The sequence below is a fragment of the Stegostoma tigrinum genome, chromosome 11 (genome assembly GCF_030684315.1).
Source record: "Stegostoma tigrinum isolate sSteTig4 chromosome 11, sSteTig4.hap1, whole genome shotgun sequence".
In the NCBI taxonomy this organism is placed as follows: Eukaryota; Metazoa; Chordata; class Chondrichthyes; order Orectolobiformes; family Stegostomatidae; genus Stegostoma; species Stegostoma tigrinum.
This window is the reverse complement of record NC_081364.1, coordinates 37,014,926-37,036,592: the sequence shown is the minus strand read 5'-3', so window position 1 is coordinate 37,036,592 and position 21,667 is coordinate 37,014,926. Positions and strand designations below refer to the sequence as shown.

The window sequence follows — 21,667 nt, the reverse complement described above, 5'->3', positions numbered from 1 at the left end:
AATACTTCAAGGGACCTTGGGATAAGCAACTAATTCTGGCCTTGCAAGAAGTACGCTCATCCTTACGACCGATTTTAAAAAAAACTATCAATTATTTACAATCAGAACTTTCAATTTTACTGTACAAAATCCCTGTGAACTTCAACTTTTAAAATATTTAAAGTGCAAGCTGTTACACAGTTTCAACTAATTTTACTTTCTGCTCATGGGAGAAGCAAAGGGTTGTAAAGCACAACCATAAAATGCCCTTACTTACAAAGGAGCTATTTGCATTTCTTCAAATAAATCTTTCTGATAAAATTTCAATGATTACTCAAGAGCAATATTAATTTAACTGAAATTCTTTTAATGTTAAAATAATCAGAAAATTCATCCTTAAATTCTGCAGAAATGACCCTTTATCATCTGTTTGGGTCATCTGGGAGTCACAATTCTAGGAAGCCAATCAAACTAATTGTTACTTGAGAAAAGACATCGAGGTGTTGGTGAACAGCAATGGTGCATAGCCTCTGATTAGTCAGGCCACAGTGCTCGTACTATTTAATTCAGTTTAATCATCCTGGGCCAAAAGGTTTGGTTTCAAGTCCCGCTTACATGGAAGTGTATCATAATATGCCTGACCAGATTGATTAAATGTGCTGAAAAGCTGGCAATGGCAGACGACAAAATGATACATAGTTCTACTTTTGTGGAATTATGAGCTTTTGTCTCAAAGCTATAAAACCCTTACTCAGCTATAGTTTGAAAAACTTTGTGCAAACCCTCAAATATTAACAAAGTTAAGAACCTGACCCAACTGAAAAAACCAAGGTGGGCTCACAAAAGCAAAACAAAACTCGTGCTATATCACAGAAAATGTGCTTTTATGATTAAACAAAAATAATAATGTTCCAGTTTGTGAAAAATAGAGCCAAATGCAAAAAGCAGACGACCTCAAGTATCCTTGGGGTTTCATCACTAAAAGGTCCAGATGGCTACAGAGATCATAAATGCATTGGTGACTAACTTCAAAATTCTGTTGATTCTAGAAAGGTTCCTTAGGATGGAAAATAGCAATCTTAAACCTGCTATTTTAGAGAGGAGTGAGAATAGAGTACTGCAAAACTCGCTAGTTTGATGTAAACTGTAAAGAGAGTGTTTAGATCTATTATAATGGATGGGGTAATGGATTTTATTTCTAACTTTATCTAAATATGTCATTGGTAAAATTAAGCAAAGTTAGCTGAGAATTATGAAAGGGAATTCATGTTTGAGAAACGTGTTGCAGTTCGTTGAGGATATACTGGGAGCATTGATAAAAGGAGAACTAGTGACTGTGCGGTCGTTGGATTTTCAGAAGCTTCTCATAAGCTCTCACACAGGACCTTGGAATTAAAATTGGGGAACATGCAACTGGTGAAATATACCAGTATAAACTGAGAATTAGTTGACCAAAAGAAAGCAGAGAGTAGTAACACTTAGTTTATTCTCACAATGAAAAATTAATCCAAGTGGAGACCTGCCAAGATAAATGTTTGGTTCACAGTCAAGATAATTGGTTTGGAAATGGGGATTAATGGTAATATTTCCAAATTTGCTGATGACACCAAACTGGGTGGGAACGTGAGGAGGATGCAAGGAGATTTCAAGCAGACTCGGCATGGTGGCTCAGTGGTTAGCACTGTAGCCTCACAGTGCTAGGGTCCCGGGTTCAATTCCAGGTTTTGGTAACTGTCTGTGCGGAGTTTGCACATTCTCCCTGTGTCTGCGTGGGTTTTCTCCAAGTGCTCCGGTTTCCTCCCACAGTCCAAAGATGTGCAGGCTAGGTGGATTGGCCATGCTAAATTGCCTGTCGTGTTCAGGGGTGTGTGGGTTATAGGGGGATGGGTCTGGGTGGGATGTTCCAAGAGGTGGTGTGGACTTGTTGGGCCGAAGGGCCTGTTTCCACACAGTAGGTAATCTAATCAAGTGAACAGGCTGGAATGTGTTAAACGAAATACAATGTGTGTAAGTGTAAAGTTATGAGGAAAAATAAACAGAATATTTCTTAAAATTGTGAAATAGTTGAAATTGTGGGTGTCAAAAGGGGTTTTGGATTTCTTGTTTGAGTCATGAAAATTTAGCACACATGTGCAGAAAACAATGAGAAAGACAAGCAGTATGTGGCCTTCATCACAAGGATATCAGTGCAAAGATGTCTTGCTGCAGTTGTATCGATACATGGTTATACGTCACCTGAGATACTGTATACAGTTTTGATTTCCTAATCTAAGGATAGATACTCTTGACAGAGTGTGTGCAATTTGGGATCACCAATGAATCCTTGGAATGGCAAGATTGTTTTAAGCAAAGCAATTGACAAGAATGGGCCTGTATTCCAGACAGTTGCAAAGAATGAGGAATAATCTCATTGAACAGACAAAATTGTTTCAGGATGCTCCAGGACCGATATGGATAACATACTTCGCCTGCTTGGTGAATCTAAAACCAGGGGACATAATTTCAGGTGCGGGGTGAGGCATTTAGGAGTGAATGTAGGGAATTTTTTTAGAGAGTGGTGAAGTCGTTAACTCAGAGGGCTGTGGAAACTCAATCATTTAAGACAATCAGGACAAAAAAAAGCAAAAAAAAAATTACTGGAGACTAAGTAACTGGATAATGTTGTGGTAGTGCAGAGAAGTGGCAATGAGGTAGATGATCAGCAATTATAAAATATGAACAGTGGTGCTGGTTTGATGGGATGAATGGCCTGTACCTATTCATTTTCTCCTCGCTCCCTGAGGTCCTGAGTCCTCAATTTTGATGCTTTAGATTAAATATAAAATTGTTCAACAGAAGGAAATGAAAAGCTACTGGCACCATCTGACAATTGCTCATTACCAGTGATACCAAGAATAATGAAAGCCATAATCCTGCTGAAAGAAGAAGCCAAGCAATAAAGTCAGCCATTGAGCAAGGGAAAAAGAACTCCAAAATGCAGTGAAGCAGAGAAGGCGGAATTGTTGATCCTATTAATGATACGGTATGTTTCTAAAGAAAGGTTGTGGCTCAAAGTTTTGAGAGAACAATAAAACACATCAGTGATAAATTCTCATGGGACACACAATGCATATTTTAAGTATGATGCAGAACAAAAGCAATGTCGCTTTGGCTTTTTATAGGACAAGTTGAAGATTTTACATCAACCTTAGTTTTTGTCTCAGGTTAGCACATCTTTGTAGCATTCCAAATAATTTACAAATGATGTCCTTGTTGCAGCCTTTGGGATATGCTCTTTTATTCTTAGATCTGGAGTCATGAAAAAAACCTTCTCATCATGGCAGATACTAGTCGCTGCCAGCAAAAGGTTGAAGACATGAACAACTTATTGGGCTAAGAACAGGTGGGAGCCAGTAATAATTCACATGTAGAAAATAAAAAAAAAGCAAGTTCCAGGCATTTCACTTCATTACAATTTCTGCCTTTTCCAGTAAATAATAAAATCATGGCATGCTTTTCCCCTAGCAAAGTAAATGCAAATTTTTGGGTGCTTTTTCTGTGGAATTTTGCTGATTATCTCAGCTGAAGCTCATTTTACTTTCAAAGGAAATTTATTTTTCACCACTTCAAATGATAATTTTCGTACAAACTCACCTTTTATTATATATCTACATAATTGGGGATCGGCTCCAAACTCAAACCTTTCTGTCATCCTGGAAGTGGTCCACAGAACTGTCAATTGACTGACTATCTTTCCTCCCATTACATTAGATGGATGTGACCAGCTCACTTTAAACTGCACACCTATTTCACCGATCCAAACGCTAATTTCAAGAGGGAATGCTGTACAGTAAAGAGTTAAGGGTGCCTATTCTTCATGGATATGGACATATGCATTGCAGCTATGCTATGATGATATCAGGTCACATGACTGGGAGCTGCTGGAAGAAGACATAATGGAAGCCTGCTCTGTCACACTTTTACATATTGTTTATCGTGAATTAAAGTTCATCATTTGAATTGGCCTTGTGTTCAGATTTCATGTCTCAAGCTCTCAGAAGTGTGAAATATAATATTCTTTCAAATTCGTATGAAATTACTTCAAATTATTAAACAAATTCATTTTTGATCCAGCTTGTTGTGCTTTTATAAAATTCAGTCATACTTTAAACAGTTAACTGATATCACAAAATAATCCCACTCTTCAAATATAAATGTCTGTCCAGAGGAGAAGCTAAACAGTTTGGTTGTTGCTATTCTAGCACCAAGTTTCGCATAGCTAAAGAGTAATGTATACTTACATTTTGCCTGAGGTTCCACAAGAGACTAATATCCAACTTGATAAAATGTAACTCACAATTGCATTCTATGATGAAACTCTTTCGTCCCCCAAGATGATGTTTCTCTTCTGCCAAAGACCGTGTGGATTTCTTTTATCATTTGATATCAGCAACTTGGACTAATACCAATAAGAGGGATTGGTTGCAGTGATTCTATCTGAAAGGATCACAGGTGATTTAGGTGCACATGGCAACAAAACTTACCAGCTGTGAGCAACACTCAAAGACTGCTGCTTACCATGCCAGTTTCCTCTTTCTGAATAGATATCAGGATCTCGTCGTAAAAACTCTCTTAAAGCTTTGTGATAAAAACAGAGGTTGATGCAAAAGCTCAGCATGCCTGGTCACATCTGTGACAAGAAATCAGGGTGAAGATTTCAGGTCCATTAATCCCTCCTCAGAACTGATGGCAGCTAGGAGACAGCTGGTTTTTATGCTGAAGATAAGGTGGGGATGGGGAGTGGGTAAGGAGTAGATGGTAGGTGGAGTTACAGAAAAGGAGTGGATAATGATTAGCCTGGGAGATCGAACAACTCCTGTGCATTGGGGAAACAAACCGCATACTTGGTAACGCCTTGCAGAACATCTATGTTCTGTCTGCCATAAAGGCCTTGAGCTTCCCATTTAAAGTCCCAAAAACAGTTTGTTACTCTTATTTGAACTAATGTTATTTGCAAACTACAAGCAATGAAATACTGATGTTATTGCTAAACCAATGGAACAACTTTGAAATCTTTCACAGTTGATCTTGTAAACAAAGTGTTGTTTTAATGTTGCAAGTTTACGCACGTTCTAAAGGATGTTTTCTTTATGTACACTTATAATGCTGTGTAAAACATTGTTGCAAATCAATTTGCAAGACACATATACAATTTCCAAGAAAGGATGCACGTTTGGAGCATTGAACAAAAGTAGCATATAAGTCTCATTAATTTAAGAAAATGAATCAGCACTATTCAATTGGATCTAACTGGGGCTATCAGTTTTGTTCACCATGAAATCCATTTAAAGGCAACCTAGATTTCTTCAAGGCAAGGGTCATATTGGCTGCAGGAAACTTTGAGTGAAAATTCTGCACGATGACAGGCAAAAATAGAAACTGTGGTCTACTTCTCATTTCATAATCTTCTGAAGTGAATTGGAAGATCCGCAAACTGGCACAGATTGAAAGTATTGATGTGGTGAACGTCGACACCGGGTCTAATTGAAAGGGAAAGTATCGACACTGTGGACAAGCGAGGAATTCTTCAGACTACTTTCTTCTGATTTGCTTCCAAATGACTTTGGCAGCTCACTGCACTGATGGGCTGGCTCCTCATCCACTTGTTTTATCTTCCAGTTCCACTACTTCCTCCCATGGAGAACCTTTACTTGGATGGCAAGACGTGGAGCATGCAGAAAATGATTTCTTCTTACTCGTCAGTCTTCACGCGAAGGTAATGAGCTGCTAATGCCACTCAAACACAGCATCAGTGACTTGCCAGATGGCTGTGTGCAGAGTAAACATAATCATGATGGTGAGGTCATTGGAGCAGTTTAAAAATATTTAGAGCCATAGGGGCTTTCGCTGCCACCAGTAATGCAGTGTATATTCTAGCGCTGAGCTTCGAATCTCACAGGAAGTAGAGGCATAGGGATATGATTGACACCTTATTGAAATGTAAATGCTTTAAACTGTATGCATTGTAATGACACCTGCGCCCTTTCATTGCAATTGATTTGTGAAAGTCTTTGCTGCCGGTCTGCACCCCCTGATTTGGAAACATTAATGTTCAGTCCAGAAGCATTCCTCTATACTTGGTAACTCAGAGCCATTTAATTTTGTGAAACAGTTTTTAATCATCGCAAGAACATTGTATACAACAAAGAAATTTTTTTGTCAATTCAGTTAAAAACTTCGCTCAAAAGCAACCTGGCAACATGGATATCTAGAGACTGACATTGGGAAAGGTCAGGATCCTCTTAAATACCCTTTAAACCTTTAAATCTTTTAATCTTTCAATTGCTTTTTGAAGTAAATGGAATAAACCATTCAGGACTAAGACGAGGAGAAATTTCTTCACCCAGAGAGTGGTGAGACTGTGGAATTTGCTACCATAGAAAACGGTCAAGACCAAAACATAGTAGGATTCCACGAATGAATTAGGTACAACACTTGGAGCTCCCTCTTGCGTTCATTGCTCAGACATTTAGGTATAGGAGTTGGGGTACCATATTGAGGGTGTCCAAGACATTGGTGAAGCCTCTTCTGGAGTACTGTATGCAGTTCTGGTCACCCTGTTGTAGAAAGGATATTACTAAACTGTATGCAGTTCTGGTCACCCTGTTGTAGAAAGGATATTACTAAACTGTAGAAGGCTCAGAGAAGATTCACCAGGACATTGCCAGGAATGGAGAGTTTGCAATATAAAAACAGGCTGGCCTAGGCCCGAAATGTCAGCTTTCCTGCTCCTCTGATGCTGCTTGGCCTGCTGTGTTCATCCAGCTCTACACCTTGTCATCCTGGAAAGGCTGGGACTGTTTTCACTGGAGCATAGGAGGTTGAGGGGTGACCTTGTGGAGGTTTACAAAATCGTGAGGGGAATAGATAAGGTGAATGTAAAGGGTATTTTCCCTAGAATGTAGGAGTTCAAAACGACAGATGAGAGGACAAAGGACATGAGGGGCAACTTTTTTTTTCCACAGAGAATGGTTCATGTGTGGAATAATGTTTAAAAAGGCGACTACTGCCAGAGAAAATGGTGGCTGCAGGTACAGTTACAACACTTGAAAGATATTTGGATTAGTTCATGAGTAGGAAAGGTTTAGAGGGCCAAGTGCAGGCAGGTCGGACAAGATAAGTTTGGGAACATAGCAGGCATGGACTGGTTGGACTGAAGGGTCTGTTTTCATGCTGAATGACTGTGTGACTTCATTCTTGAATAAAAGCAGGATATTGATTTAAACAATTATTGTTAGGGAAACAAAAACAAAACAAAACAGTGAGGAATAATGTTTAAAAAGGCGACTACTGTCATTCTGAAAGTTTAATTCAGCCACTTTAACAATTCCCTCATGACTGAAATTCTTATTCTTCCATTCCCTTTATAAGTGTGAGGGCTGCCTTTACTTTTAGTTAACATATAATGGCTGCCTATGGTTTTTAGTTGACATAAAAATGGCTAAAAAAGATCATTAGCATGAACAATACTTTACACAGTCAGAATTGTGGCCTTTGTACTCATAACAACCACATAAGAATCTTATAAAATGAAGTCACACAATAGATTCTTATTCATAAGAAGCAAGGTTAGACAGGGCAGTTTTGATAAAGGGCATCCTTTGAAAATACTGACAGAAGATCGTCTTACCAGCTCAACTATTTAATATGAGATAGAAGGAGAAATGCTTAACTCACTTTAGTTAAGATCTTTTAGGCAATTGTAATCATATATCATCTATCAATCAAGGTTTTAAATGAAACAAACATTGAGAGATTTCACTGAATTCCTGTGTACAGACAGCCTTAGAGAGGACGGAGAAGAACCCAACCTTTTGCCAGGGAGGACTGAATAGCAGGTGCAGAAGTCAACAACTTCATAGAATCATAGAATACCGACAGCGTGGAAACAGGTCCTTCAACCCAACAAATCCATACCGAACCTCAGAGCATCCCACCCAGACCCATTCCCTTGTAACCCACCTAATCTACACATCCCTGAGCACTACGGGCAATTTAGCATGGCCAATCCACCCAACTTGCTCGTCTTTGGACTGTGGGAGGAAACCGGAGCACCCAGAAGAAACCCACACAGATACAGGGAGAGTGTGCAAACTCCACACAGACAGTCGCCCAAGGCTGGAACTGAACCGAGGTCCCCGGTGCTGTGAGGCTGCAGTGCTAACCACTAAACCACCGTGCTGCCTTTTTTGCTTTACAGTGTGGAAACAGGCCCCTTCAGCAAGTCCACACCGACCCTCACAGCATCCCACCCAGACCCATCCCCCTAAAACCCACCAAACCTACACAACGCTGAACACTGAAGGCAATTTAGCATAACCACTCCACAGCGCCTGGGCTTTGGGAGGAAACTGGAGCACCCAAAGGAAACCCACATAGACACGGGAAGAATGTGCAAACTGCACCCTGACAGTTGCCCGAGGGTGGAATTGAACCCAGGTCCCTGGTGCTGTGAGGCAGCAGTGCTAACCACTGAGCCACTGTCCTGGTCCTCTGGGACCCTGCCTGACTCCAGTGATTCCTGAAAAATTACCACTAATGCATCCACTGTCTCTTCAGCTATCTCTGTTAGAACTCTGGGCTGTGGCCCATCTAGTCCAGCTGATTTATCCACCTTCAGGCCAATCAGTTTTACTAGTAACTTTATCTTGGTGATGGCCACCATACTCAGCTCTGCCCCCAGACTCTCTTGAATTTTTGGGAGATTACTCGTGTCTTCCACAGTGAAGACTGACACAAAGTAATTATTCAGTTCCTCAGCCATTTCCTTGTTCCCCACTACTATCTCTCCACAGACATTTTCCAGTGGCCCAATGTCCACTTTTGCCTCTCTTTTACCCTTGATATATCAAAATAAAGTCTTACCGTCTTACAGTATATTACTGGCCGGCTTACTCTCATATTTAATCTTCTCCTCCCTTATTTCTCTTTTTGTTGCCCTCTGTTGGTCTTTGTAAGCTTCCCAGTCCTCTGGTTTCCCCCTGCCCTTCACCACATTGTATGCTTTCTCTTTTGTTTTTGTGCGATCCCTGACTTCCTTCATCGGCCATCGTTGCCTCATCCACCCTGCTTCTTTTTCGTGGGGGCAAATTTTTCTTGCGTCTCTTGAATTACTGCCAGAAACTTCTGCCATTGCTGCTCCACCGTCTTTCCTGCTCGGCTCTTCTTCCAGTCAATCCTACCCAGCTCCTCCATCATGCCTCTGCAGTTGCTTTTATTTAGCTGTAATACTGTTATCTCTGATTGTATCTTCCCCCTCTCAAATTGCAGAGTAAATTCTGTCATCTTATGACCACTGCCTCCTAAGCGTTCCTTTACCTTAAGCTCCCTCATCGAGTCTGCCTCACTGCACAACACTAATTCCAGTATTGCCTGCTTCCTTGTGGGCTCCACCACAAGCTGCTCCAAAAAGCCATCTCATAGCCATTCCACAAACTCCTTTGCTTGCAATCCACTACCAACATGATTTTTCCAGTCCGCCTGCATATTGAAATCCCACATGACCACTGTCACTTTGCCTTTTGTACACACCTTTTTTGTCTATCTCCTGGTGTATCTTGTGCCCCAGCTCCTGACTACTGTTTGGAGGCCTGTACACAAGTACAACCATGGTTTCTTTACTTTTGCGGTTCCCGAATTCTACCCGCACAGATTGTACACTATCTGACTCTGCTTTGTTTCTTCGTCTTGATTTAATTTCATTTCTCACTAATAAGGCAATCCCAGCCCCACGGCACACCTGCCTATCTTTCCAATAGGATGTATGTCCTTGGATATTCCTTCCCAATCCTGATCCCTTTGCAGCCACATTTCTGTGATGTCCACCATGTCATACCTGCCAATTTCAATTTGTGCCAGAAACTCATTTCCCTTCTATCTTATACTGTGTACATTCAGATATAACACCTTCAGTAGTAACCATCCCTCTTCTCATTGTCATTCGTTTATCCAGTGTGTTTGAAGTTTAATTGCTAGCCCTTTCCAAACACTCTGTCTTATTTGTGTCTGTGCCGGAGACTTTAATAACCTCTCCAGAGTTCTCCTTCCCTGATATTTCTTTATATTTTTTCCTCATAATTGAATCCACCACTACAGATTTTAACCTGCTGCTTTGTTTCCCACTGGGGCAAGTTTCACCATTCCCTTCCCCCCTACTTTCTAGTTTAAAGTCCTGTTGAGCAGTCTATTTATTCTTTTCGCTAGAACATTGGTCCCAAGTTGATTCAGGTGGAGACCATCCCAGCGGTACAGATCCCTCCTGTTCCAATACTGATGCCAATGCCCCTTGAAAAGGAACCCCTCTTTCCCATACCACTCTTTTAGCCATGTGTTTACTTCCCCTATTCTCATGTCTCTGTGCGATTAGCACATGGCTCAGGCAGTAATCTGGAGGAGATTATAACCCTTGAGGACCTGTTCTTTAATTTGGTTCCTAGCTCCTGATAATCTCTGAACAGGAACAAAAACATAGTTGCTGGAAAAGCTCAGCAGGTCTGGCAGCAGTTGTGGGGGAGAAAACCGAGTTAACGTTTCGGATCTGGTGACCCTTGCTCAGAACTGATGGACAGTTGTGGACATTTTGGAGGCTCCCTTGTCAACATGTCCACTTTCTTCCTCAACTGAGGATTGCCATGCTCCATTGTCAACAGGGCCCTCAATTGGGTCCGACCCATCTCCGGCACTTCTGCCCACACCCATCCTCTTCCCTCCCGCAACGGGGATGGGTTCCCCTTATCCTCACCTACCATCTCACCAGCATCCACATCCAGAAAATCATCGGACGCCATTTCTGCCATCTCCAGCAAAGTGCCTCCAACAGACACATATTACCCTCCCCTCCCTTGTCCGCTTTCCGCAGGGGCTGTTCCCTCCGGGACACCCTGGTCCATATTTCCTTCACCCCCAACAGCCCCACAGCCCTAAGGCACCTTCCCCTGTAACCGGCAAAGGTGCAGCACCTGCCCATTTACCTCCTCACTCCCCACTATCCAAGGGCCCAAACAGACCTTCCAGGTGAAACAACACTTCACCTGTACTTCCAAGAATCTCGTCAACTGCATTCGCTGCTCACAATGTGGTCTCCTCTACATTGGGGCAACGAAGTGTAGACGTGACGACTGTTTCACAGAACATCTACATTCTGCTCACAAAAAAGACCCTGAACTACCTGTTGCCTGCCACTTCAATGCACCATCCTGCTCTCTGGCCAATATCTCTGTCTCCGGCTTGCTACAGTGTTCCAGTGAAGCCCGGCGAAAGCTGAAGGAACAACACTTCATTTTCTGCTTGGGGGCCCTACAATATTACAATATTACAATATACTCAATATTGAGAAAAATAATTTTAGAGCTTAAACTCCCCCATGTCCCAGCTCCCCACCCCACACACCAGGCCTTGTTACCACATAGCCTGCCATTACCTACTCCTTGTTGTTAGACACTAACAGTCCCTATTCACAACTATTCACCCTCCCAGCCTGATCGGTAGCAACCCCTCTGTCTGGCCATCTGTCTGTCTCTCTCTTTGGGCTATATCGTATCGGTTACTCCCTACCCCAGCCACCTCCCTATTTTCTGCATATAAAATGACGTTTTCCCAGCCACCATCAGTTCTGAGGAAGGATCACCAGACCCAAAATGTTAACTCTGTTTTTTCCTCCACAGATGCTGCCAGACCTGCCAAGCTTTTCCAGCAACTTTGTGTTTGTTCCTGATTGACAGCATCCTCAGTTCTTTTGGTTTTTAATCTCTGAACACGTCCTCTTTCCTAGTCTTGCTTATGTTCTTTGTTTCATCGTGGACCACAACTGTTGGATCCTACCCCTCCCGCTCCAATATCCTTTCAATTCAGGTCAGAGATATGCCTTACCCTGCACTGGGCAGGCAATACTCCATGCGAAACTTCCGATCCTGCTCACAAAGGATATTACCTATCCCCCTAATTATAGAATCGCCTACAACTACCAATTGTCATTTTGCTCCCCGCTCTTGAATGGCCTCCCATACCATGGTGCAATGGTCAGTGAGTAGTGAGGTAAAAGGGTACTGACACCAAAACTAATTTCATAAAAAGGATCTTGATTCAGGGATATGTTCTTGATCAAATCAATAATGTGCTTTCTTGCACACAGCTGCTACAGATGTTTAGTGAACATCAAAACTGCATATTTCATGCATATTTCAGCACAGTAAATCCTGTTGCTGTATTCAACTCTATGGCACTCATTTTGGACCTGGAAAATGTGAGAGGGAAATTATATTCTCTTTCACTAAATATGGTCACTGTTTAAATGAACACAGTTATTATTTGCTACACAACAAGACTTGTCTTGAGATGGAACTCAAGTTTTTAGTGAAAATCCTCACTTCTGTCCAAGAATTTTATTATTTTCATCATATATCATTTTAAACAAATCACAATATATAAATATTGTCCGCCCATCATAGCACCTGACAGTCTCTTAATTGGCTGCAAGGGTTTTGTCTCCTCACTTACGCAAATGGCTCTCAATCTTTGCATGATGAATTGCTTTAACTTTCATTGGTTACAATCTGGCGTCTCGACTCCTACTTTTTATTAGATGCCTCAAAATGTTTTCAACTTTCTCCCGATTTCATGCATATTTCAATAAATCCTCCCTTTCAAAAAAAGAAAAAAAGCTAATTTCTCTCATCTATCGTCATATTTCTACCTTCAAGAACTACAAATCAGTTTGATGACACTATCTTGCACTCCAGACAGAATCTTTTGTACACCTTGAACTTGTATCTTTTTATGCTAATGTCTTCAAAATTATCTTCAATCTGGTGATTGCTGATCTGCAGGAATTGAACATATTGCTCTTAAACAGCCAATGTCTATCTTTCAACTTGACAATTCATTTGTGGAATATGAATATGGAAAATAGAATGGTTTCTAAGCTTTATTCTGTATCTTCCAGTTATGCACGTGTTGAATTTTCTGACTTCTGAACATTTACAGTTTTTGTCCAATTTGTTCTGAATTCCTGAAGGCAGACAGCCGAAGACAGGAGGGAGAAAATCCCAACTTTTTGCCAGGGTGGATTGAATAGTAGGTGCAGATGTCAGCAACAATAGAATGTGACTGAATGAGATGCTTTCATCCAATTTGTTCTGCTGGTGCTCGGATACATCATCCCATGTGGCATATCGTGGTTCAAAATAGAGCACTGTAGCATGTTGTAACTTCAGGTTGCCAACTTGTGGTGGCTTGAGGTTGGGTTTGTTTGCTGTCACCAATCCTCCTTTCAGTGTTGAGAATAAGAACCTGTCTAATTACCAGCAGTGGAACCAAACCACTACTAAGAGTCTGAACAAGAAGAGACAGTTAACTTGTACAACAATGTAGAGTCTATTGTATGATAACCGTAATGTGGAGGTGGGCAAGGTTTGAAGTCACACGACACCAGGTTATAGTTCAACAGTTTTATTTGAAATCACAAGCTGTCAGAGCGTTGCTCCTTCATCGGGTGAATCGAAGAGAAGCACACAGGTACTGAATTTATCGGCAGAGGGAGCAAAAGATCATCCTCCAAGGCAGCCTTTGAGATACACAACAATGCAGAATCATCGAGCAGAAGATGATGGCCAAGTTCCATTCCCATGAAGATGGCCTCAACCATGACCTTGGGTTCATGTCACAATACACGTAACCCCACCATATTGTTCTGGATCTATAAAATCCTCCTCACAGTTCTGAGGAAGGGTAACCGGACCCGTAACATTAACCGTGATATTTTCTTTACAGAGCTGCCAGACCTGCTGAGCTTTTTAAGCAACTTCTGTTTTTGTTTTTCATTTACAGCATCCACAGCTTTTCATATTTTTAAAAATATTCCTTATTGTCCTGTTTTGACACCATCACATAGATAACTTGACATGATCTCTCTACCTTGATTAATTTGTGCAATTTTGGACTACTTGTTACTTTGGTCAGACTCTAGGCATTTGACTCTGACAACTATCATGTTATTCCAGCCATTTGGTTTGTCCCCAGCACCGCTTTATTTTTAATTTTTTGCAATTATCTCTCTGCCTCACTTAATCAGATCACAGGTAATCCCTTCATTTGCTATTCAGCTGTTGACACTTTACTCACACCATCTGATGACCTGTCGAGACCTATCAGTCAGCCTGTTGATACTCCTCTCACAGAATTTGTACAATCTTTTTATCTCTCTATTTTAAGTTCTGTGCCTGTGTGCCTCTCTTCACTTCGTCTGGCGAAAGCTTGTCATTTTTTTAATAAACCTGTTGGACTATAACCTGGTGTTGTGTGACTTCTGACCTTATGATAATTATCACAGACACAAATAACAGCAATTAATTTGACATAATTACAACCATAAGTTAAGAGTGAGGTACCTAGCCTGTGTGTCGATCGGATCTTGGGCAACCCTGACAGTTTCTCCACCCAAAGACTGTGCATCATTATCAGGTTGAGAATCTCATGTAAACTTAACAACTTTTCCCAGAACTTTTACCTTATACAAAACTAATTACACAGGAATTAAAAGCTGTTGCCAGAAGGGTGTACCCAGATGGCTGCAAGCGAAAAAGAAACTGATTCAGATGCGCCCATCAAAGAAGTATTGCATGAGTCCAGTCTCACGGCTATCATGATAGACCTGCTCATAATAAAGCCTCTGGGGGCCAATATCTCAGCTCTCCTTGCAGCACAGATCAAGCCACAAAATGTCACTGCAGGAATGGGACAGCAGACTGAGCCAATGAGATCAGTACTTGCCTCATTCAGTGCTCAAATCAGCCTGTAAACTCTGATGGCAGCCCTGCAAATGAATCATTTAGGAATGTAGCAGGATTACTGAGGCCCACACTGTGGGCATGGCAGTGGATCTGTGCATACTGTATGTGCTATCATCTCAAAGGGCAACAACATTCACGTTCTCACCGAGGTCATATCACCTGTGCCCTAGCAGTTGCCTTGCAGTCAATCTGCCCAAACCTGATTTTTTTTTCAAATCTTGCTGTAAGTAGGCAAAGGCTGCTTCAGTTTCAGGTGGAGTTGTGAATGGAAAGGGCAACTTAAGCAATCATTGCCCATCTGGAGTGCACTCACAGGCTTCTCTTAAGTAGTCATGGCATCAGAAATATTGTAATAGGCACACAAAAGATCTACTCCACAACAGTCTGGAATGTTTTGTTGTTGCCATTCTATCTTTATTCAGAGAACACAGCGTCCCCATCACAGAAACAAGATTTCCTAACCTTTATTACACTCCCTTCCAAAATAAGGGGACCAAAACTGTAATAGTACTTCAGGTGCAGTCTAACAAAGGTTCCATACAATTGAAGTAAGATTTTGATAGTCTCGTATTCAAATTCTCTTGCCATACCTTGCCATTAACCTTCCTCATACCATGCTACCCTTGCATGTTAGCTATCATAGACATATTGACATTGGCACCTAGGTCTCTTTATTGACCTGCAGCTTCTAATCTTGCATGTTTTCTGAAATTCTATGGACATCTGTTCTTCCTACGAAAGTCACACTTTTCCACGTTATATTCCATCTGCCACATTCTTCCTCACTTACTAAGCCTGCCCAAATTCTTTTGAAACTGTCTTGCATTTTCCCCACAGCATACATGCCCAGGAAACTTGATATTATTTGTTCACTTGGAAATATTCTATTTGGTTCCCAACTCCAAATAATAGATATATTGTGAACAGTCGGTGCCAAGTGTTGATCCTTGTCGTACTCCACTAGAGTTTGCTTTCTGCCTGTCAGAACATTGTGAATTCGCACTAATATACTAATTCTTTTCTTTTGCACTTTAAGAATGTGTACCGACCTCACGTGGGGACTTTATCTGAAGCTCTTTGGAAATCCATGTATAACATCTCTAACAACCCCTTTAATAAAAATTATTTCAGTGACATTCTCAACAAACTCCTGCAGGATCGTCAAACAATTTCCCACTGACTAATCCTTCCTGATCATGCCTGTCAGATTTATTGTTATCTAGTTCTTCGTTTATTACATCCTTTACTATAGATTCGAGCAATTTCTCTCTCACACGTTGTGCTCATAGCTCTGTCATTTTGCATTTGCTCCCTCTTCTTTCTAAAAGTGTGGGGCCACATTTCCTACATTCCATCCTACTCCAGCATCTAGAGCATTTTGGAAGATGGTCACCAACTCATCCATCTTCGTCATGGCTACCTCTGTCAACAGAATATTTTGTGGAATATCAAGTTGCAGGAAATTTTCCATATTCACTCCTATTAATTTTTCAAACCCAACTTTCCTACTAACATTAATTCCCTTCTACTCCTCATTCTTCTGAGTCCCTTGAAACTCTAATTCTGGCAAATTTCTTGTATCTTCTTCAGTGGGCATGGAAACAAAATAACCACTTAGCTTCTCCACCATTTGAGTAAGCCCCATTGTAAATTTTACTAATTGCCTGCAATAGCGCAAGACTTAACAGTTGCATTAAATGTCACCATGGTCTGAATGAAATCTTGAACAGGAACGGTGGCTCATGGCACCAATAAATTTTTATTCCTTTCTATGGAGCCTCCACATCCCACTCCCAATGCAAGACCAAAATGAGCACAGCTCAGATTTTTGTCTTCATCAACACTTCAAGTCAGTCTCAGAGAATGTACTGTCAAGGCATTTCTTCTCACTCTCCACCAGTGCAGTGACAGCTGCTTTGGTGCGTAAAGTACTGCAGACTCAGAGTCAAATTCTGGTGAGCACAGCACAGACACAGGATCTCATCTAGAGGAGCAAGAAATAAATGAAGCCTGTAACACTTGGAAGGACAAAACCTTGACTTCCCTTCAGTTGCAGCATCCCTTAGATAGATGAAGGAGGTTGAAATGCACACTGTTAGGGAAGAAAAGTAATATCTTTGGATGCTCTAGAGGTTTCCTGAAGCACTGTTTGTCCTGTTCAGGCACCCAAATCCTGACATCAAGAAGGGCCAAGGAGGCGACAGAAGCTGCACCAATGAAAGAGCCACCTAGCAGGCGAGAACCTTCCAGTACCCAGAGTGCCAAAAAATGCTATCAGAGACAAGAAAGCAAAGCAATCTGCTGTCTTGCTCAATCCGAGCAGGACTAAAATATAGCAAGACAAAACAATTAAAACCTTCACGAGCCTCAACCCCGCCTCCTTGACATGTCCATCTTCCCTCTCACCTATCTGCCACTCCCTCCTCACTGACCAACCCCCATCTCAACTTCCTACCTACATTCGCCTTTACTGTTTTCATCCCCACCTCCTTCACCTGTCCGTCATCTCTCTGCCTATCTGTTCTACTATCCATCTTCTATCACCACATTCCCCTCTCTCGATTTATTTCAGATCCCCCTTCTGGAGAAGGGTCCAGACCCAAAACATCAGCTTTCCTGTTCCTCTGATGCTGCTTGGTCTGTTGTGCTCTTTCAGCTCTTCACCTTGTTATCTCAGACTCCAGCATCAGCAGTTCCTACTATCTCTAAAACTTTGGCCGGACAGGTGTCAATCATCCATTTAACACAGCCCTCAACTCAAATACATTTTGCCCAACAATCCTGTTGACCCTTTCAGCTGAGAATGGTTTCTGATTATTTAATTTTTAGTTGCAGACTAACCTGAAGAGCAATGATGTGATCTGGAAGTTCACACATTCATCCTGTGCTGTAGTGAAAAGAGCATGAATGTTCTTATTCAGAGCTGCCCTGTGGGAGTAACATAACCTCCAAATACCAGGAACTACACCAGGTAATTGGATTTCAGAGGATTTCAAGGGACAAGATTTACATGCATTTGGAAAAGCAAGCACTAATGAGGGATAGTCAACATAACTCTGTATGTGGGAAATCGTGACTCACTAACTTGATTGCGTTTTTGAGGATATAACTGAAAAGTTTTAACAGGGACCTGAGGGACAATTTTTTCACATAGAGGGTGGTGCAACTATACAACGAGCTGCCAGAGAAGGTGGTGAGGGGTGGTACAATTGCAACATTTAGAAGGCATCTGGATGGATATACAAATAGGCAGGGTTTAGAGGGAAATGGGCAAAATGCTGACAAGTGGGACGAGATCGGTTCAGAATATCTAATTGGCATGGGCAAGTTGAACAGAAGGGTCTACTTCCATGCTGTATTAATCTATGACTTGAAGTCAGTCAGCACAGTTTAATCCCTCTCCATCTCAGCAACAGATAATGTCCATAGCAGATGAAGGTTTGTGTATTATTGGTGCAGCATGTAATCCTGAATAGCTCCATGCTGATGCTCTGGCAAGAAAATTGAAGTTATTGATGCAAAGCAGACAAATCCATTTATACTGGGATCAGTGCTGAGGTTTTAACTGTTTACAGCCTATATCAATAATATCAATGATGCAACTGAGTGTATGGTAACTGAATTTGCCAATGACACCAAGATAGATAGAAAATTAAATGGTCATGATGTAGAGTCTACAAATCGACAAGACAGGGTAAGTAGGCAAAAGTTGAAGTTGCTGGAAAAGCCCAGCAGATCTGGCAGCATCTGTGAAGAAAAACATCTTCATGTTTCAGGTCCGGCGACCCTTCCTCAGAACTCAAATTGTTAACTCTGACATTTTTCTTCACAGACCTTCTGAGCTTTTCCAGCAACTTCTGTTTTTGTTCCCGATTTACAGCATCTGTAGTTTTTTTCAGTTTTTAAGCAGAAAAGCATTGGCAGATGGTTTGTAATCTGAGAAAATGCAAATAAGTCCACTTTAGCAGCAAGAATAAAGCAATTTATGATTTAAATGGAAAGAGATTGCAGAACTTAACAGTACATGAGTATTGATGTTTCAATGTAGGTAGGACAAGTGAAAAGCATATGGAATATTGGTGTTTGATGCAAGGGGAATGGCATGAAAAGACAAGGAAGCTTTATTGAAGTTGCACTTGGTGGTAAGACCATACTAAGAATAATGCCTTTTTGCTCAAATACAAATTGTAATCGAAGAGAAGGTTCTCATGATTGAATTCTGGAATGAAGAGTTTCTGAAGAATGGCTAAACAGACTGGGCCTATACTTCTGGAATTTAAAGGAATGAGAAGTGTTCTCACTGAATTGCAGAAGATCTTGAAGGGATTTGGTGAAATGGATATTGGGAAAATTTTCCTCTTATGGGGAGACTAGGACTGGAGCACATAATTTAACTGTAAGCAGACTCCCTTTAATGGCACGGTTGATTTTTTTTTGGCAGAGGGTCATTAATGTGTGGAACTTTTTTTCCCCAAGAATCAGTGAAGGCTGGGTTAAACTTATTCAAAGGTAAGTAGATGCATTTTAAGAAAACAGAGAACTGCAAATGTTGGAAACCTGAAAATGAAGCACAAATTACAGGAGAAACCCAATAGTCCTGACAGCATCTATGGACAGAAAGCAAAGTTAACATTTTGAGTCCAGTGACCCTACTTCAGAATTCTGAAAAATACATACTTTTGATGAGCAAGAGAATCAAGATTTATGAGGACAGACAGGAGATGGAATTAAGAGTATCCATGATCTTCTGGTGGGGAAAGCCACAAATATCCCTTTGTACAATGTTCTGATTTTACAAATTAAAATGGTTAATTTTTAATCTTTTTCATCTCATTGTCCTTGGCATCTCATTGTCCATTTTTTTCTTGGAGCCAAGCAATCAATTTTGCTTTTGGTTTTTATTTTTAAAAAAAGTTATCAAATTACAAATCTTTGCATGGCAAACAATTATATTTTCCACAGCTAAGAGCTTTTCCAACGTTAATCATCCTTCTCATATTAAATTGCCTGTCACGTTGCTATCTGGAATTTCCCTGTCTTAACCTGACATTGAGTATAGGGAAACTGAATTCACAAAATTCTTGGTCACTTTTTTTTTATTCTTTTATGTATGAAGTTGCTTTACAAGCATTTTACAAAATAGATTTATGTCAGATAATTTTCTAGAGTTCAAAACGATGTGCAGGATCGTTATATTTCATCACTTTGTCAAGAGATCAAATTAATTGGCTAAGTAGCACAGCTAATAAGGTTTCAAAGTCTATTAACGGAAGAAGTTATTACTTTTTGACCTGGGCTGCAATAGATATGAGTTGTATACATTTACATAAATCAGCTGTCTGAAGATTCTAGTTTGAAAGCTGTCAACTCTTTTAAGTGATGTCAATGTTTAATATAAAAACAGCACAATAATAAAATGTTGCAGAGTTTCACAGTCATTCTCCTGAAAAGTACATTAACATAGCTATAAAGAGTTATTTTGGCTTGAAAAAAAAAGTGAAAACAGGTTCAAAATATGCCTGGACTAATTAGACATGCTGGTTTGAAAGCCTGGTTTTAGCATACAATTTCTGATCGTAATTGCCAATTACCATATTTTGAACTTGCCTTGAGGTGCTTAGATAGAAATACCAACAGTTTCAGCATTCAAACACTGATTACGCACAATTTTCATGAAACAGTATATGTAGGTTCTGCACGCCCACTTAAACTGACCGTGTGGAGTTGTGTAACAGCTTGTATGAGCATGGTTCAGACATGAGTAAGTGGACACATTGGATCTCAGACAGAGCCTTTCAGATCCACATGCAAATAGATGCATTGTACACTCATAGAGGAGTCATCCTTTTCCTTAACCTGTTTCTTTCTTCGACATGGCATCCTGAGAGTTGACATGATTAGCCAGAGATCATGGTCTATATCAATACCAATTATATATGGAGAGAAGAATAAGAGATGAGGCCCTGCATGCAAAGTTCAGAGAGATGGAAAAAAGAATGATCTGCAGGATGTTAAAAATATAATTTCCAGATTGATTGCTGGGCCACTCACAAGAAAGTAGCAAAATGGCTAGATAGAGCAGAGGAATTTGTAGCTTTAGATTTTTTTTCTTTATTCATGAAGGGGTGAGTGTGTCACTGGCTAAGCACATTTATTGCCCATCACTAATTGCCCAGAGGACAGTTCAGATACAACCACATTGCTGTGGGTCTGGAGTTACATGTCGTCCCCAGCAGGGTAGGATGGCACTTTCCTTCCCTAAAGGACCTTAGTGAACTAGATGGGTTATTTTTTCCCAACAATTGTCAGTGGATTTATGGTCATCATTCGATTCTTAATTCCAGATATTTTATTGAATTCAAATTCCACCAATCACCTTGCAGCATGGCTTACTCTTGTAATTGGGGACAGCTTCAACTAACCTAGCGAGGGTGTGGGAACCAGAATATAGCATGAAAGCGGGCAAAAGCAAACGTGCACATAAGGTCAAGGGAGGACAGATAGTGCCAGTTAAACTAAGAAATAGACATGTACAAACTTATATAAATCAGCTCTTTGTTCGACCATCCAAATAATTGCGACAAAGCATGCTTGTTCAAGTGTAGTTCCATGTAGCCAGGTCAAAAAGTCTAGCCCTAAATTAGGTTTCCGGTAAGAAAAGGCACAAATGCCAAATACGTTTGGTGACTTCAGGTACCAACAACACTGAGGTAATCTTAAGTCAAAGGGATAACAAATGCTGAGCATATAAAATTGTAGGATTCTGTCCAAAATATTCTGAGATACAAAGTATTCTGGAAAGGTAGGAAGCAAAGACAAAAGGACTTAAAGTTTTGAGCAAAGAGAATAGCTTCATATTAAAA

General features: G+C 40.7%; 1 protein-coding gene across 5 annotated transcripts in view; it reads right to left on the bottom strand.

The window, feature by feature from the left end:
• The window catches only part of LOC125460282 (contactin-4-like), a 2,333,145-nt gene that overhangs the window by 1,988,331 nt on the left and 323,147 nt on the right, over positions 1–21,667 (bottom strand). The gene's annotated exons all lie outside the window — the stretch shown is intronic.